Here is a 20,281-nt window from a genome sequence, read left to right on the forward strand (position 1 = left end):
CTAGTTGTACAGGGTAACGAATAATGATATATATATATATTTTTTTTTGGGTCAATAAATGTGCTGTAAAGTTACAATCACCGCTCAAAGATTTATCCTCGCACGGTTACAAGCGGAACCCGTTCTTTTGGTAAATTCTAATGTTCCATTTCCATGCTTACGCAAGTTTCTTTATCTGGTTGCAGGAATTAGGGAAGTGAAAGAAGTGGTGTGAAGACAATTTCTTTGTTTAGTAGACATACGGGAAAGGAAAACTAATGCCGTGTTCTGATAAAGGGTTTGAAAAGAGATTTTGAACTAAAAAAGAGTTGCGGATCAAAAAAAAAAACTAAAAAAGAGTTGAGTGTGATCGGATGGATTAACCTTTTTACAAGGGTGTGGGCCGGGCTTTTTAATCTCTCTCTCTCTCTAAAAAAAGAAAACCCAAAGCAGATCTGGTTTTGGGGAGGGGGCAGCCCCCCCCCCCTATGCCCCCCCCCCCCCCCCCCCCCCCCCCCCCCCCCCCCCCCCTTTCCCCTCCTCCTCCTCTCTCTTCTCCGACGGTGTATCTTCTCATCAGTTTTGGGAGCATGTGTTGCAGTGTTCGTGGTGACCTTGTTTCAGGTGTTCCGACCTCCGGCCGGTGACCTGTGGGCTGGATCCATCACGGCTCCACCTTGTCTTTCCAGAATCCGGAGTTTAGTGGCTATCGGAGGAGGTAATAATGGCGGTTTGGGGTTAGGCTCTGATTGGGGTTAGGTTTTTTCTTTTGTTTTTTTTGTTTTTTCCGGCCGATTGGCTCGTTTTCTCCGGATGGGTCTCCCCAAGTCCGGTCTGTTCCAGTCTAGTGCTCTAGATCCGGTGGGTGTTGGTTGGTGGGCAAATAATTTTAGTTAGGGTTTTGGTGGGTGTTCGGAGTGAGGTCTGCGGTGGTTGATGGCGGTGTCGGTGATGCTTTTTGGGGGTTTTCAGCAGTGGTAGCAGTGACGCCGTTGTTGGGGTTTTCCGGTAGCAGCTCTGGCCTGTTTGTTCGCCGGCGTTTCCTTGTTCTGGGCCGTCAACGGCAGTTTCAGGCATGAAGCAGGGTTTGGTCTCTAGCACGGGATTAGATTTCTTCTTTCGCTTGTGATCTGTTTGTTGTTTGATTACATCTGTTTTTATTGATTACTGGTTTGTACTGGGATTTTATTTGATTTCTCTCTGCCTAGTCCCGGATGGGATTCTCATATCGGCACCTAGTGCTGATTTACTTTTGCAGGGTGTTCTGTAATCCCGGAGTAGGTAGTTTGTTGCAATCCAGTATTGTTGCGATGTAATCTTTGCCTTCGGGCTTGAAATGAATTGACTGATTCAAAAAAAAAAAAATTCCCACCATTCACCTTTCTCAGTAGATTCCAACGTTCACCTCTCCTCCTAATAACTTTTTCCTTTGCTCTTCTTCATCTAACCCTGTCTCTAGAGGTGTAAAATTGGCCGGGTCGGCACAGGCACGACACGTTTGAAGGCGGCACGAGCACGGAATAATCCTGGCACGGCAAGTTCTTAGTGGGCACGCGGCATGGTACGGGCACGGAAGTGAGCGGGCACGACACGGGCACGACACGGAAGTTGGCTTGGCAGGACACGGCACGCCACGGGCACACGACACGGTACGGGCACAGAAGTGAGGGGGAATGATATGGGCACGGCACGGAAGTTGGCTTGGCACGGGACAGCACGACACGATCTTAGACAGGCACGACACGGGCACGGCATGGAAGTGGGATGGGGCACGAGTCATGACATGGTACGGCACGGTTCTAGCCAGGCACGGGCACGGCACGACACGGGCATGGCACGGCACGGGCACGCAGGGCCGGTCCTGAGATTTTTGAGGCCTAAAGCGAATTCTAAAAATGAGACCCTATATTTTTAACGAAAAAATTCAATGTATGTATGTGTCTAATATAAGGTTAAAAGATTAAACTTTTAGCTTAATAATTTAACTAAAATAAATTTCTAAAACAATTTATACCATTAGAAAAAAATGAATCAAACGTATCGCTCATACATTGTGTTTTTTTTGACTAATTATATTATGAACTTTAATTGTAAGAATGCTATTTTTAATAATAAGAGAATTAATTATTTTAAATATTTTTTATCAATTTTTGTTGAGTTCGAAGTAATTATTATGTTTTTATATAGTCAAAAGTGTTTTTTTTTTCTGTGAACTAGCTATTAAAAGTTAAAAATTAAATTCAAATTAAAAAATTAAATTAAAAAGAAAACTTATCCGAACGTTTATAGTAGCGCGCAAAAGATTTGAACCCTTAGTGTGAGTAACATTTAAAAGAACTGAAGCACAACTAATACAAGATATGCAGTCTTACCTAGATCCAGCAAAAAATAAAATTCGCCAAATGGGCCTCGTGGTACTCGAAACAAGGACCTCTCAATATTAGCAATATGCACAAACCACTGATGGTGGAACTCTACTTGTGCTAGAATTCGGAATAACTTATATATATATAATATATTTTTGTCTTATGAAAAATGAGGCCCAGTTTTCGCCCAAATTTTGGAGGCCTAAAGCGGCTGCACCTCGGGCTTCACCTTAGGGTGGGCCCTGCGGGCACAACACGAGGCATGGAAAAACCAAAAAAAAAATGTTATCAAATAAACAAGAGATTTCAGACTATAGTTTACTTTATTTGTGTGTATTTTTTGATAATCCAATAATTTATTAATGTTTTCCTTTTATTTAAGTAAAATAAGCTTTAAAAATATTTTTTATGATTAAGAAATTTTGAATCAAACTTCAAACATGATAATATACCAATTACTACACATATATTGATATATATTGCATTTTATCTTATAAAGATTTTTAAATATATATATATATATATATATATATATATATATATATAAAATAAATAAGAAAAAAACTAATTTAAAAAAAAATGGTTTTAAAAAAATAATCTCTATGGGGTTCGAACCCATAGACGATCCATACCGTTCATTTTGTTGTTCTTGGTGTTTTAATCACTCTCGCACATTTTCGGGTCTATCGGGTTTTTGATGCCCTTTTATTAGGATGTAGATTTATTGATAGGGAATTTTTTGTTACGTGCGAATGTGCGATCGAGTATATAACGATAACCAATTTACTTCATTTTTTGCACTAATGATATAATCACTCCCACATAAAAGGTAGACGGTTCCGATTTTCAAAAAACAACTCGGGCGGCCCTAAAGTGGTGCATTATAGGACTTTAACGTCTTTGGAAGCACCGAATGTGTTTTGATCACGTAGTTTCCGACATCCGATTATCACCTATTTTGGGGAGAATGATAAATTTGATAAGAACTTAAATCGTAACGGTTTAGATTGAATATTCAAAAAAATGAGTCTGCAGCTACCTTTCAAATCTATACATCTAACTTATCTGGTTCTAAACCAATGTATTCCTCTATAGTCCAATGTACGCTAGTCACACGATTGCAACACAAGTATGACGATCCATACCGTTCATTTCGTTGTTCTTGGTGTTTTAATCACTCTTGCAAATTTTTTGGTCTATCGGGTTTTGGAAACCCTTTCATTGGGACGTAGATTCATTAATAGGAATTTTTTTGTTATGTGTGATGTAGTATATAACGATAACCAATTTATTTCATTTTTTGCAAGAATGATATAATCACTCCCACATAAAAGGTGGACGGTTCGGATTTTCAACAAACAGCTCGGGTGGCCCTCGAGTGATGCTGTCACGCCCTCGATTTTTAACAAAAAAATAAGTACTTTTCATAATTTAAGAATCCTCACAAATACCCGCCGAATACCCCAAAGGAGATTTCCTATTTCCACATGGTCAAAGTACATGTCCTGTTCCAAGTATTTCAGAAGGTTACAACCTTGGCACACTGGCCCAAATATAACTTAATTACCATTAAAGTTGAAAGCTAAGAAGTTTACATAAGTTTCAAGTCAAAAGAGTGATAATGAAGGTTACATCATATCTTCCCAAAACTAAATAAACAAGATGTTAAGTAACTACTCGATGTCAGCTTTCAAAATGATGAAGTTAAATGCATGGCAAGCACTCCACATCAATGCCCTTGAGGTGTACCTGGAAATAATAATAGATTGAGCTACACTAGCCCAGTAGAGAAATCTTTGCTCAAACTATATGCATATGAGGTAGATAATGCACCGAGATGAACATTTAAGAAACAAAGTATCGAATAGCATGGGAGGATACAATCGGACACCAATGTCGTACTGAAAATCCAAGACTCAAAGAATACTTTGCTGTCGTTAGCTAATCCATCTAATCAATCTATCAATCATCTATCACATTTCCCCTTTGTATTTATTCGAAGTTTCATTTCGTACACTCCTACATTAAGTGCCTTGCATTCCGGGTCTTAAAGACCCCGTACATCTCCCATTGATCTCCAATATGAACTCAAGTAGCTTTTCCTCCATTAACATACCGAATAGTGAGCTAAGGAATTTTCCGGGTCTTAGGGGCCCATATGCCCACAATACATTTCCGGGTGCTCGTGACCCCGTACATCCATTTTACATTCCGGGTGCTCGTGACCCCGTACATCTGTTTTACATTCCAGGTGCTCGTGACCCCGTAAATCTGTTTTAAGTTTCGGGTATCAAGACCCCGTATGTCAATTCCAATTGTATTCCGCCATAAGTGTTTTTAGGACTCTCATTTGCAAGATGCAATTAATGAGGGACATTGATGTTTAGTAAATGGTTCACTCCTAACTCGCATTTCCATTCCGATCCCAAACTCGTTATCTAAACCCATTCCTTGCACTATATGGCATCACGTGTCAACTTATTACTTTTCACTCATGATTTATTCACCATTTTATTCAACCATCAACCTTATCTTCACATACGCCATTTACGAGACCATATTATTCATGAGAAACGTACCACAATGCTCTTATAACAACCCAAATGCATAAAACAAAGAACACGTATTATATTCTTTTAGTTTAACACTTTTCTTTATCATAACGAGAGCCAAGATGGGTGGGGACGAACAACGAATCGTTAGAACACGAGCAACAAGGTTTAGAGATGACTAGAATGTGATTGGGTAGTGTTAGAGGTGATCGGAGTCAATACCATCGACGAATGATATCAATAGAGTTCAATAACAGTTTTCTGAGTCATTGGTACCAATACCTCAAAAAGTAGGTATTGGTACCAAACCAATCCAGAGAGCAATCCGAGACCAAGGTATTGGTACCTCAAAAAGTAAGTATTGATACTAAGGTATTGATACCTCAAAAAGTAGGTATTGATACCCAACCAATCTAGAGAGCAATCTGAGATCAAGGTATTGGTACCTAAAAAAGTAGGTATTGATACCACTGCACCGCAGTGGGCGATTTGCAGAAAATTCAAGAACGAGCATAACTTTGAAATCCAACCAACTACAGCTCGAATTTAGCACACAATCAACTTATAAACATGTAGGGAGAGTAAGAAATCCCTACCTCGATTACCAAAGCCGAACCCAAAGAGATCAATCGAGCCCTAGAGCTTCAAACCTCGAAATCAAGCAAGAATACTCCTCTCCAAGCTTGCTTCAACGAAACCCAAGGTCGATAGTCCATGAGGATGATGATTTGGTGAAAGATCTTGGTTGGTTTTGAACTTGGAGTGGAGCTTTTTGAGTGAGAGGATGAGAGAGAGCCGAGAGAGAGAGAGAGGCGTGAGAGATGAGAGAGAGTGAGATGGGGGATTTTGATCATATACACACACACCCATCTATATATACTAGCACCCAATCAAATTACACTCACACTCACTCAACTTTACAATATTATCACATTGGCCCCAAATCAAATAAATTCAACAAATCTCATATTTTTCTCAATTTTGAATATCTAATAAACCTCTAAATACTTTCTGAAATTACGGGTCCTTACATCCTACCCTCCTTAAAGAAATTTCGTCCTCGAAATTTGATAAACCGAATCTAATCAAGACATGCGACATATAGATACACGATGTCACGCCCTCGATTTTTAACATTATTAAATAAAGCTTTTCATAAACAAAATGCTCGCAATATATAATATAATAACCCAAAGAGTTCATAGTTCCCATACTTCAATTTACAGTCCAACACTTCAGATTTTAAAAGATTACATTGGCGGCACACCGGCCCAAAATAGCATTTGGTTGAGATACATAAATGTTAAGAGCTGAGCAACATTCTTAGTCAAAAGGAATATGAAATTAAGTTACATATACATCTTTGACAAAAAGGAGATTTTACAAAGATGACTAACTAACTCCTTCATGTTAGCTTTCAAAAAAAAATAAGTCAGTCAGTCCATGCACGCAAGCACTTCATGCTACTGCCCCTGAGTAGTACCTGAAAATGAAAGGTTGAGCTACACTAGCCCAGTAGAGAAATCGGCGCTACGTTTATATGAAAATGAGTAAAGTATAATGTATGAATGAGGACAACTCTTTAAGTCACCAACAAGAAGGTTTAAACCGAATAAGGAGTTTAACGCCCAATCGATACCTTTTCTGCCTACGTTCCATCTTTTACATATGACTTTACGAACTTAACGAAACGACCCAACACATGACTTCACTACTCATCTTTTTCTACTTCTATCGAAGTACCACTACATCAAGCATTTCGAATGTATCATACATCTCATTTTCGTATCCTTGTCATACGATTTTAATCCGAGCATTTGGGACCTCACACTATCCCTTACCAAGCATTTGGGACCTTGGACTATCCCCATTTTATCATACACAATCTCATGTCCAGGCCTATTGACCTCATACCACCGGCGTATACCAACAAGTACTAAACATATAATAAAAGCTCAATTTATGAAACCCAAAGGACTACTTATCCCAAGCCATCACCCGTTTCATTCGTAATTCACACTATTAGTCGTGTGCTACACACAACTTGTCTTAAAATCACATTTCTCTTGGCACGAATCCATTATCGTTGTCATACAATAAGTTAGTAGATAGTCTAATCATTCATCCATTTCAACCGTAATTCCCATTATTAACCCCTCATCATTCATAAAGTGTTACTAGTTCACATAATAATTGATACAAGTTCGCAAACGCTATCAATTCAACGAGTTGCACAAAAAACCAAGTGTTTCGAGTTTCTCAGACTGATTTCAAGCCCATTTTGGTCCACCAAACCTCAGAACCCGAAAGCAAGTATTCAAACAAAGTTGTAGAGGATCGAATCAGCTGTCCAACGCAATTTGAATCGAGTCTAACGGACATCGCATGTAAGAGTTATGCCCAAAATACAAACTGCTGTCTGGGAACAAAAACAGGACATCCAGATCTGGAATACAGATTGGATAATGGACGTTTCTGGTTTTAATTTATCAGTATGAATTTATGTTCATATTTTTCCTAGATAGTAGACTCAAACACGGAACTTTTGGCGCAAGAATCAACCAAAACGGAGCTTTGTAGAGTCCTAGGGAATTTCTGCAAGATCTGTCAAAAAAACTTGAACCAGTCCCGCTAGGTGCAGAACAGTGACTAAAATAAGGGATTTTCGAGGCCAAACTTCAAACAATCAACAAGAGTAAGGTCAACCACAATATCCACACATTACACTAACTCAAAAACACATAAAAGTAGTTAGATTTCTCTACCTCAAGCTTGAGAGCAAACCCAAAGCTTCAAACCCAAACCCTAGCTTCAAGTCTTCCAACAAACCTCCTCCAAGCAAGATTAACAACCTCAATGACTAGAAATCAACCATTGGTGAAGGATATGTGAAGGATCTTCAAGGGTTTGAGGTGTGTGAGCAAGATTTTAGTGAGAGAGTGGGTGAAAGCGCAGGAGAGAGAGAGAGAGAGAGAGAGAGAGAGAGAGAGAGAGAGAGAGAGGGATGGCGTGAGAGAATGGGGAGTGAATCTTCTCCTGTACTCAACTCTCTCTCTATATACATGTATATTACACATTTCACCCTACAACACTTAAAGCATTAACTAATTTTTTTCTCAATCACCAATTCCTTCCACATTGGGCCCCAAAATACCACAACTTACGTCACTATTCATATTTGAAAGCATAATTCCACATAAAATTTATCAAATAAAGGAAATTTAAATTTACGGGTCTCTACACACGACACCACAATAACCAACATTATGCAACAATTCCATAATCATAAAACCAACGTCAAAACTCGATCAATCAACCGAAATAAATACAAATACTTCCTTCTAACCTCGTCTTCACTTTCCCACGTAAACTCGCACTAAAGATACAATCTTACACTTCAAAACTTGACCAAGCGAATCTAGGATACGTATCGGTTCCTCACCATAGGACACGCCGGTTTCTATCTCAAGTTCAGACCATTCTAACATATGCAATGGATTTGATTCGTACCTTCTCAATATCCATACATAAAGCAAATCACAAATACCTGAAAGTTTCAGCGATAATGCCAAACGGTACTTAATTTCCAAGCTCTCCTTTTTATTGCAAAATTTCTATATACGATTATCTATCCATGCATAATGATCTTGCCTCTAAATGTAACCTGATAGTCCAATTGACTTCTCGTGATTTCCATTTAGAAGGTGCGGTGATCAATAGCCTCTTCCAATTGGATTTCTTCGGTTGTCGCCTGGGTATCCGAAAGACACGCACCGTATCCGATACATAACCTATCTTTCTAGCGATATAAGCTCCCCTTTTTCTGCCTCAAACAAGATGAACCTCAACGCAGCGATACTCTACGAAATAAGCTCCCCTTTTTCTGCCTCAAACAAGATAAACCTCAACGCAGCGATACTCTACGAAATATGTGAGTTCTCTCACTTTGAGTGACAATGGGTGACAACAACAATCAATACAATCCTTTGGTTATCTCAACGAAACAAGCGGACTCCAAAACTCAAACAACACCAATCGAAAACTCAAGAAGCAGGACGAGATATCCAAAGTTTTAAGAACACATGAGATTTTCAAAGTGGTTACGAACCCAATGCACCAACTCATAGCAAACCCAAGAATCTAGGAAAGGTTAACTTCAATTTCCCTACTACTCCACAAGTCTAGGAAACGAGTGCATAAGTTTTGGCAAAGAGTATTCTAATATAGATGACAAGTACAATGCAAAAGATAGGACCAACACTAACAGACAAATGCACCACCAAACTTAGACTAATATCAGAAGGTGCAAGACTCTTAATAGGGAACAAAACAATATAGAATAAACCATGTACCTTCAAGGTTGAGGACTACATCGATATATATATATATATATATATTTTTTTTTTAAAACACCTAAGAGAGAGAGACCACCATCGCAACAAGATTTGAATTTGACAACACAAAAGAATACAATGTCATGGAAGATGCCACTGCCAACTTGGCCTTGATTTGATAGAAACCACAACAACAAAGATAAGGTGAATAGCAATAGCAAACCAAGAACTTTGTAACCATAGCAATGGAATTCCAAATTGGCTAGCGAGATTTTATACCATGAATCGTAATGTGAGGAGTAGATCAAGAGTGTGAGACAAGAAATATTCATTGATTTCAATAGTGGGAATGTCAAAATCAATAGTACATACGCCAAAAGATATCTCATAACAAGGATCCGTATAGCATAAAGCAACACTAGAAATGATTGTGTGGTAATCGATGTAGGTGTCAAAATCTATTCAAGCCAATGAACAAACGACCTCAAGGATAATAAGTTCAAATACAAATTTCAATCAAGGTTCATTTCAACCATAGAGAAAAAAAGAAATGCAATAAAATAACAACTCGGATGGAGACACAACTGATATACAGCAACTAATCATTGATGTAACCAATCTTTTCTCTATACAAGATCAAATCTCGCCTCACGCGAAACACGAAGGTCAAAGACAAAACGATCATCTGAAATAACCAGCTCATAGTCTTGGCAAACACAATCAGGAGGGGTTACTCAACACACAAGCATGGCCTAAGATTCTTTGGTGTTCAAATTCAAGTCAAATGAATGATGCAAATCATAGAGATATGGCATGTTCTCGAATCAAAAGGATTTCTAGCAAAATGATTAATCGAGAGGGGATAAATTACCCTATACGTCCGGTGTCTCTGGAGCCTGAGAAATGGTAGGACTCACTCCTCGCTCAACGCATGACCCCTGACCCAATGTAGACTGGAACTGTGAATGATGTCGAACAAAACTCTGCCCAGGTCTCACTGAACTAGGCCCATTATGCTCCATTATGCTCTCCTACTTTCTGAGGGCATCTTCTTGCAAGATGATCAGGTGCGCCGCAAATGAAACATGTCTTCCGTTGTTGTGTACACTGAGCACGAAAGTGACTCGGCTGACCACACCTGTGACACACAATTTGAGGTTTAACTGAAACTCCATGACTTCCCGATGAAGTAGGTGGCCCAAAACTCTGCTGAACTTGCAATGATTGGGGTGGTTCCCGTTGTCTCTTCCTCCCTTGGCTCCCAGAACTTCCCGAAGGCAAACTTGCACTAACGATCGGTTGCCTAGGTTCCCACACTTCCACATTTCCCTGCACACCTATCGAAATCTCAACACTCCTCGCACACTCAACAATCTCAGAAAACTTCCCAATATGCTGACTTACTACCAATGGCTTAATAGACGAATGCAACCCCTTCTCAAAGCGCCTACACTTTCTTTCCTCTGCCGCCACTAATTCTGGAGCAAAACGTGATAAAGATTGAAATTTTATAGCATAATTAGAGACGGTCATATTTCCTTGCTCAAACTTCTCGAACTGTTCTCTAAGTTGCTCACGACACGTTTCTGGAAAATATTGGTTTTCGAAGAGTTCCTCGAACTCGGCCCAAGTTAGGTTTTCCTCATCCGGCTCATTCCCTTGATTCACCGCTCTAGCCATCCTCCTTACGTCTCTTCTTACTCCTAAAACGGATTCTCACCACTCATTAGCCTCATCGATAAGTTGACGAGCTACTATACTCACCCGAAGGTCATCTTCCGTAATCTTAAGAGCGTTAAAAATTTTACGAATTTGTGAAAGCCAATGATCGGCCACAAGAGGATCACCATTGTACCCATCAAACTGAGGTGGTTTCATACGGCAAAACTCTCTAATTGCTTCCATGGCACGGTCATTCCTGTTAGCCCTAAGTGCTGGATTCAGAATGTTTGACTCTGCAAGTGCCGCTACAATTTCTCTAGCAAGTTGATTTTGTCCTGTTCCCATTCTCGAATTTTCAATCCTACCCCGCCTATTTTCATGTCTCGGAGGCATCGTGCTACAAGAATTTTTAAACATGAAACAATTAACAACAACAACTACAGCTCCATCGAGAGATTAAGTCTCTAACTTTCCTCACACGTGTCATCAACACCATAATAGTCTATGTTATCGTATATGCAATGTCACATAGTTCCATGGATGATAATCACACAAGCACACATATGTCATGTAAAAATATGCAATGAGTTTTGAACCCATAAGGCTAAGTCTCCCCACCTTAGGTATTCTAAACCTAGGCTCTGATACCAAGTTGTCACGCCCTCGATTTTTAACAAAAAAATAAGTACTTTTCATAATTTAAGAATCCTCACAAATACCCGCCGAATACCCCAAAGGAGATTTTCTATTTCCACATGATCAAAGTACATGTCCTGTTCCAAGTATTTCAAAAGGTTACAACCTTGGCACACTGGCCCAAATATAACTTAATTACCATTAAAGTTGAAAGCTAAGAAGTTTACATAAGTTTCAAGTCAAAAGAGTGATAATGAAGGTTACATCATATCTTCCCAAAACTAAATAAACAAGATGTTAAGTAACTACTCGATGTCAGCTTTCAAAATGATGAAGTCAAATGCATGGCAAGCACTCCACATCAATGCCCTTGAGGTGTACCTGGAAATAATAATAGATTGAGCTCCACTAGCCCAGTAGAGAAATCTTTGCTCAAACTATATGCATATGAGGTAGATAATGCACCGAGATGAACATTTAAGAAACAAAGTATCGGATAGCATGGGAGGATACACTCGGACACCAATGTCGTACCGAAAATCCAAGACTCAAAGAATACTTTGCTGTCGTTAGCTAATCCATCTAATCAATCTATCAATCATCTATCACATTTCCCCTTTGTATTTATTCGAAGTTTCATTTCGTACACTCCTACATTAAGTGCCTTGCATTCCGGGTCTTAAGGACCCCGTACATCTCCCATTGATCTCCAATATGAACTCAAGTAGCTTTTCCTCCATTAACATACCGAATAGTGAGCTAAGGAATTTTTCGGGTCTTAGGGCCCCATATGCCCACAATACATTTCCGGGTGCTCGTGACCCCGTACATCCATTTCACATTCCGGGTGCTCGTGACCTCGTACATCTATTTTACATTCCGGGTGCTCGTGACCCCGTACATCTGTTTTAAGTTCCGGGTATCAAGACCCCGTATGCCAATTCCGATTCATTTGTATTGTATTCCGCCATAAGTGTTTTTAGGACTCTCGTTTGCAAGATGCAATTAATGAGGGACATTGATGTTTAGTAAATGGTTCACTCCTAACTCGCATTTCCATTCCGATCCCAAACTCGTTATCTAAACCCATTCCTTGCACTATATGGCATCACATGTCAACTTATCACTTTTCGCTCATGATTTATTCACCATTTTATTCAACCATCAACCTTATCTTCACATACGCCATTTACGAGACCATATTATTCATGAGAAATGTACCACAATGCTCTTATAACAACCCGAATGCATAAAACAAAGAACACGTATCATATTCATTTAGTTTAACACTTTTCTTTATCATAACGAGAGCCAAGAAGGGTGGGGACGAACAACAAATCTTTAGAACACGAGCAACAAGGTTTAGAGATGACTAGAATGTGATTGGGTAGTGTTAGAGGTGATCGGAGTCAATACCATCGACGAATGATATCAATAGAGTTCAATAACAGTTTTCTGAGTCATTGGTACCAATACCTCAAAACGTAGGTATTGGTACCAAACCAATCCAGAGAGCAATCCGAGACCAAGGTATTGGTACCTCAAAAAGTAAGTATTGATACTAAGGTATTGATACCTCAAAAAGTAGGTATTGATACCAAATCAATCCAGAGAGCAATCTGAGATCAAAGTATTGATACCTCAAAAAGTAGGTATTGATACCACTGCACCGCAGTGGGCGATTTGCAAAAAATTCAAGAACGAGCATAACTTTGAAATCCAACCAACTACAGCTCGAATTTAGCACACAATCAACTTATAAACATGTAGGGAGAGTAAAAAATCCCTACATCGATTACCGAAGCCGAACCCAAAGAGATCAATCGAGCCCTAGAGCTTCAAACCTCGAAATGAAGCAAGAATACTCCTCTCTGAGCTTGCTTCAACGAAACCCAAGGTCGAAAGCCCGTGAGGATGATGATTTGGTGAAAGATCTTGGTGGGTTTTGAACTTGGAGTGGAGCTTTTTGAGTGAGAGGATGAGAGAGAGCGGAGAGAGCCGATGGAGAGAGAGAGGCGTGAGAGATGAGAGAGAGTGAGATGGGGGATTTTGATCATATACACACACCCATCTATATATACTAGCACCCAATCAAATTACACTCACACTCACTCAACTTTACAATATTATCACATTGGCCCCAAATCAAATAAATTCAACAAATCTCATATTTTTCTCAATTTCGAATATCTAATAAACCTCTAAATACTTTCTGAAATTACGGGTCCTTACAGATGCATTATATGACTCTACGAGAATTTTCGATAAGTTGGTGCATATGGATTATGGTGTCTCGTATGCACATGATCACACATATCGTATAAAAGGAATGAGATGTCTGCTCTAGCAGACATCTCATTCTCCGATCTCTCTAGAACTCTTAGACTCCTCTCAACGTCTCTCTATCTCCCTCAACGTCTCTTTATCCTCTCACCTCTGACGAGCCTCAACGTTCGGATTCTGGCACGCCTTATTTCTTCAGATTCATTCACCGAGTCATTCACCTCTCTCACTCTCCCAGACTCTCTCTCTCTCTCTCTCTCTCTCTCTCTCTCTCTCTCTCTCTCTCTCTCTCTCTCTCTCTCTCCCCGTTTTCGACTTTCCGGTGACATAACTCTCAATTCTCAAACGGTGAGTTGGTGTGACGGTGACCATCAGTCTCTCAACGTCAGTCTCTCCGACTCTCTCATCACCTCAGGTCCTCAGCTCATCGACTCACTCACCAGTCACCGTATCTCTCTGAGCACAGGTACCTCTCTCACTTCCCTCTCTAGTCTCCACTTATCTACTGTAATTAGGCTTTCTGAAATTAGGGTTTTAACCTAGTTTTTGAAATTAGGGCTTTTGTTAATTGTTACTAATTTCTGAAATTAGGGTTACGAAATTAGGGCTTTTGTTGCTAATTTCTGAAATTAGTAACAAGAAATTAGGACTTTTCACTTTTGTTACTAATTTCTGAAATTAGGGTTACGAAATGGCTTTTGATGATTTTGTTACTAATTTGAGTAAATTTCGTATATTAGTATTTTTTTGCCAAATTTGTCGAAACTAATTTTGTACACACACATGGACACACCTGCACTAATTTCGTATATTAGTACACACATGCACTGTTGATATTTCATATATTCTAGAAATGGCCAGATCTGATGATTTTGTTATAGACATGCACTGTTGTCTTTTGATACTTGATATGGATTAGTTGATTTTTGCATTCCTTGAATATTGCATTTAGGGTTACAAAATTAGGGCTTTCGTGTTTCCCATTTAATAACCCCTATTATGGTGTTTTTTTTGTTGATGGATGCTGGAAATGGGGAGGATCGTGACTCCCACTCAGGTTTTTTTGATGAACTACCATGAAACCCTATTGCACCACAGGGTATGGGTTCTGTAGGTGAGGAGGCTGCTTCAAACATTATTGGTGGTGGAAGTGGAACAGGACCTTTAGGTTCTACTGCTACTCCAACAGATTCTACTCTTGCAGCTGCAAATTCAGGCCTTAGTGGTTCAAAAAGGTCACGACGCTCCTCATGGTTATGGAATCATTTCTCTATAGATAAAAACTTCAAGGATGAAAATGGTATTGACATAGGAGCTAGGGCTGTATACCATTATTGAGACAAAAATTATAAAGGCATAAGTAATAATGGTGTAGGGCCACATGGTAGACATCTAAGAAGTAAACATACTGATAAAATTGGTAGTGCATCTGATAGTAGTAATTTTGTTTATTCAAAAGAAAAAATGAGATATGGACTGGTCCTTTATGTAGCTGCAGCAGAACAACCATTTACTTTTGGTGATGATATTAGATTTGAATATTTTGTCCAAAATTGTCTGAATCCTTCATTTGCTAAAGTTTCTAGAAATTCAACCCGTAGTGATACGAAGAAAGCTCATAGTGAAGTTACAAAATATTTGACTAGTGAACTTGCAAGTCTTGGTGCAATAGGTTTTACTTCTGATATGTGGTCTGGTATAAATAATCGTGGTTATATTTGTGTGACTGCTCATCATATAGACTCTAGTTGGACTTTGCGAAAAAAATTTATTGCTTTCCGTTTAGTGGAGTTTCCTCATGATGCTGAACATATTTTTTAAAAGTATTATGGGTGTTTTTAGGGATTTTGAAGTTGTTGATAAAGTTTATAGCATTACTTTTGACAACCATAGCACTAATAGTGCTACACTTCCATTGTTTATAAAAAATTTGACGACTCCTTATTTTGGTGAATTGTTGCATTTGCGAGGAGTTTCTGAGGGTTTCATTCAGCGCTGTCCTATCATAAAGATATGGTAAGTAATTTTCATGTCAAATAACCCTCTCCAATTACGTTATTCAATTAAAACCATCACCACTAGTTTTGCCATTCAAATTGACCTCTTAGTAGTTTTCACCAATTTCTGCACCATGAGATGATTTTTTTCCCTTTTATTTTGTTTACTGAGAAACGATTGTAACTAAATACTTGAACTAAAGGAGAGACAATTGATTTTAGAATCTAGTAATTGATTTCTCAACTTGAATTCATGTAGAGCTTTTCTAATTACATGTTTCAGTGACGCTTTTCCAATAACTTGCCTAGTTATCGTATTGAACTGGAAGTTATTTTAGTCGGTATAGAGGGGTAGAATTGCCATCTACTTGCACATTTAGAGGTTGCATTATCACTAGGATATATTACAGACGGAGTATGCCTATTTACCATTATATCTTCTCTACACATTCTTGGTACTTTTCAAAGCAGATCTGTTTACGGGCACATGTTTTAGAAGCGTTCGTGTTGTCAATTTATACATTTACTATTTTTCATGATAGCAAACAAGTGTACTGAATTTGGGAAAGGTTGTAACAATGGAGTTTCAACCCAACTCAACAATACTGTTCAGTCTGTTCATGATACATCATATGTTAGATGACCATGGTAGTTACTGAACAAAAACCAACTATAATTTTTTGTCATGAGGGTAATGCAACACCATCAGTTTGTTTTTGCTCAATTGTTGCAGAAAACGATTGGTTGCTTTTGGTCCTCAGTAGTTTTTTATTCGTTGAACCAAGTCAATTTGTCCATGGCCCTAACCTGCTCTGAGGCTAGTAAGTCTATGACACCAACATTTGCATAATACCTAACCTTATCCTACTCTACGTTTAATTCCTCCTCCAGAGTCCAAACCTTGTTTCCTAATTTTTTGTTTCAGCAGATCGAAATCCAGGAATTGGAATTTATCAATCTTATTGAACGAGACACACATCTGTATATTAAACACATGTGTGCATGCACAATGAAGATAAGCAAACTTGTGATAAAAGTGAAGTAATAATATGAAAACAACAGAAATGTAATAACGAAATTCCACATTTCCCGCAAAGAGCAAAAGGAAGGATTTGTAAAAGATAATGTAGATAGGTATTAAGCTTGTATTGTCGCTGGTTTTAGGGTATCTAAAAGTGCAAAGAGAATGTAATGTTGCCTGAATACAAACCAATTATCTTACCGATTCTAATAAATCTTATTTGTAAAAGATGTGTACACATTTTTTAACCCAGAGCTTCCTTCTGACACAGTAGGTATGCCAAGAACCAAGCTAACTGATGCATTCAAGATACCGGGGGAGAGAAGGGGCCCCCTCTGAAGCATCAAGCTGCTGCTAACAAAAGGGGCTCTAAATCATCTCTCTCATAGTAGCATGGCTCGAGTACCGCAGGTGCAGCCAAATGTTGCTGAGAAGAAAGCCAACAACAATCATAACTGTGGAAATGGGAATTGGCGGCGGCCCTCGCTGCTAAAAAAGACTTCTTGGAACGTTCTTGATCTCAAGGGGGAGAATTACTTCTCTTGTTCTGTTGGGAGGACTCAAACCAATGCTCGGTATGTACTTGGATCATGCGACGAAGTCATCGCCTTTCTCAAGGAACTCGCTCATCATCATCATCTGTCTCAAGCTGATCAGCTTACCACTCAGCATTTTGCTTTCATTTTAACCTAGTTGACTGCCTTGTTCTCACATTTTCTGTAGAAATGTGTTTTAGATAAATCGTTCGAACTTTGGACACTGTCGCTTGAGATTCCTTTTCTGGTATAATCCATCAAATTCATCCCTATTGAACCATTATTTATGGGGAAATAGTATACCATGTATCTAAAATCTACCCTCCTTTCAATTTTATCACCACCAGTTCAATCTGACATCGTAAATTTGTACATATTAGAAGTAATTGATTGGCTACATTCCCTCTCATTTTCAATGGAAAATGTGCCATTGTGTCTCTATTGTTGGAGGTATTTCGGAACTTTTCTCCGGCAGTGTATTGACAAATATGTACATTTAGCTAGCACTAAAGTTTTAAGCAAAAAAGATACTCCCTCCGTCCCAAATTGTTTGTCCGGTCCGCAAAACGATAACTTAAAAATAATACAATTTTTTCAAGTAAAAATTCAAACTTTTTTCATAAATTAAAAATACTCATTGATATCTAGTAAGTTGTTGAATTTTTGTTTATTTTTTCGTGCAAAAATTATATTATTTTTTACACTCCGTTTTGCGGTCCGGACAATCATTTTGGGACGGAGGGAGTAGTTCTTTTTGCTAGCACGCCTCTAATTAGGATTGAAATATTGAATACTACGATCTACAAACTTAAGAACATTAGAGGCACCGCCGCACCAGGCACCGGAATGTGTTTGCCGATTGGTGATATGTAAACAAAAATTGATGGCACAACATGGCACGGCACAACACATGACAAAAAGAGGCACAGCACGACACGAACTGACAAAAAAGGCACGGCACGACCTGACCTGACAAAAAAAGGCACGGCACGACACGACCCGACAAAAAAAGGCACGGCACGACACAACACGATTTAAAAAAGGCATGGCCCGACAAAGCAAAATGGCCCACCACGGCACGGTACGACACGGCACGCCATGGCACGATGAAGTAAACGGGCACAGCACGGCACGACATGAAGCACGATTGGCACGGAAGAAAATGGCACGGCACGGCACGACAGGCACGTTTGACACCTCTACCTGTCTCATCGACCATTGTCTCTTCCATCTACGTACAACAAAAATAACTGTAAGCAGCCCTCACACACTCTCTCTCTCTCTCTCTCTCTCTCTCTCTCTCTCTCTCTCTCTCTCCACGAATCTCACCTCTCTGTCTCTCTCTCTGATTCAGTAAGGTGTGGGAAATGGGTTCTAAGAGCAACCAAAATTCGAAGAAATAGAGGTATTACTCTGTAATTTGGCTTTCTCTGATCAAATAAAAACCAGAAGCCTGGTCACTACACTTCTCTATCGAATAATTTCCGGAAACAACATAAATATTGATAAAAGTAGATTTTGAGTTTCCTCTCTTTAGGAAAGGTTACCAATCATCTGCTATTTTTAGGAGTTTCCTATTATGAATTGAATTTATCAAAAACATATCACAATTAAATTTTCAACTGAACCCTAATATTTTGGGGGGTTTTCAAAGTCATGAGCCAAATCAAGACTCACCTTAAGAGAGAGAGAGAGAGAGAGAGACCTTGGTGGTCGTAAATGGCGTCGGTGGTGTCTTGGTGGTGTCGGTGAGTTTTTGGTGGTCGATTTTTGCTGCTCATGGTGGTTGTTAAAAGTGGAGGGTGAGCAAGTGGTGTGGTTGCCGTGGAGGGGGTCGTTCTTCTCCCTCTCTCTCTCTCTCTCCAGGTGCGTATTTCATGGCCTTGGTTGTTTTTTGATTTTTGTTTCTTATTTTTTTTTAGGGGTGCCGCCCATTAAGAGAAGTGGGGCTAGAAGTGGGTGTTGGGAAACCGAATCCCCAAGACCCAGTAATGACGCATACAGATTAGACAATGAAAATTGTAAAAACCCTATAGAGCGGAATTAGGGTTCTACCTCAACTCCCTGCAACACAAACGCTGGTTGAACTTGTTATAGCACGCCTTGCTATAAACCACGAATACTACTCGACCGTATCTTACGATCTTCTATCGTATTCCCTGCACGTCTAGAACATGAACCAAGTATGGACACTTTCGTGATCTTATTTGCTCTCTCTAAGCCTGCCTCTATTTTGTGAATAATAGAAAAACATCAATCTGACCTAGAGAGCATAACGTGTATATATATATATATATATATATATATATATATATATATATATATATATATATATATATGGCTACGATAGGGACCTAAGGAGTAATAAGTCTGGGCTCCCAATATAAATAAGAAAACCTAATCCCACCAAGATTCTATTTCTTATTTCACTAATTATAATTCACCCCACTACAGAATTATATTTGCACTCCCGTCCTTATCTCAATTATATTACAAGCTCCATGATATTAAATACTTATTAATCTCCCCACGTTAAAATTACAGATACCCGTTGATTAAAATAAATTACTAACAATCTCCCACTTAATCAACATCTTAACTTGAGACTACAGATACCCGTTGATTAAAATAAATTACTAACAATCTTCCACTTAATCAATATCTTAACTTGAGACTATCCGCTTAACTTATTTGATATGTCGTATACAAATATCCACCTGCAGGGTTTGACATAATCGAAACTTATAAGCTTACTCAAGGGTATCACCAATCCCTACTGGGACGTGGATTCCATCAATAATTAATAGTTGTCATATACATAATGTTGCTACCCAACTCACCGAGACTATTGACCGTATAAAGATCTCACTCTTTAATGAATCAAAGTCAACAACATTAAATATACACCTCTAATA

At 39.0% G+C, this 20,281-nt stretch overlaps 2 long non-coding RNA genes across 2 annotated transcripts; both read right to left on the minus strand.

The window, feature by feature from the left end:
- Positions 1 to 1,344: 1,344 nt before the first annotated feature.
- Positions 1,345 to 18,990, minus strand: LOC131316709 (uncharacterized). The gene is made up of 3 exons (XR_009197238.1): positions 18,687 to 18,990; positions 18,570 to 18,652; positions 1,345 to 1,428 (listed from the first exon to the last, which is right to left on the minus strand). It is a non-coding gene; the product is annotated as an uncharacterized LOC131316709 (long non-coding RNA).
- Positions 7,306 to 8,132, minus strand: LOC131316708 (uncharacterized). The gene is made up of 2 exons (XR_009197237.1): positions 7,663 to 8,132; positions 7,306 to 7,501 (listed from the first exon to the last, which is right to left on the minus strand). It is a non-coding gene; the product is annotated as an uncharacterized LOC131316708 (long non-coding RNA).
- Positions 18,991 to 20,281: the final 1,291 nt, after the last annotated feature.

This window comes from Rhododendron vialii, chromosome 2a, assembly GCF_030253575.1.
Source record: "Rhododendron vialii isolate Sample 1 chromosome 2a, ASM3025357v1".
In the NCBI taxonomy this organism is placed as follows: Eukaryota; Viridiplantae; Streptophyta; class Magnoliopsida; order Ericales; family Ericaceae; genus Rhododendron; species Rhododendron vialii.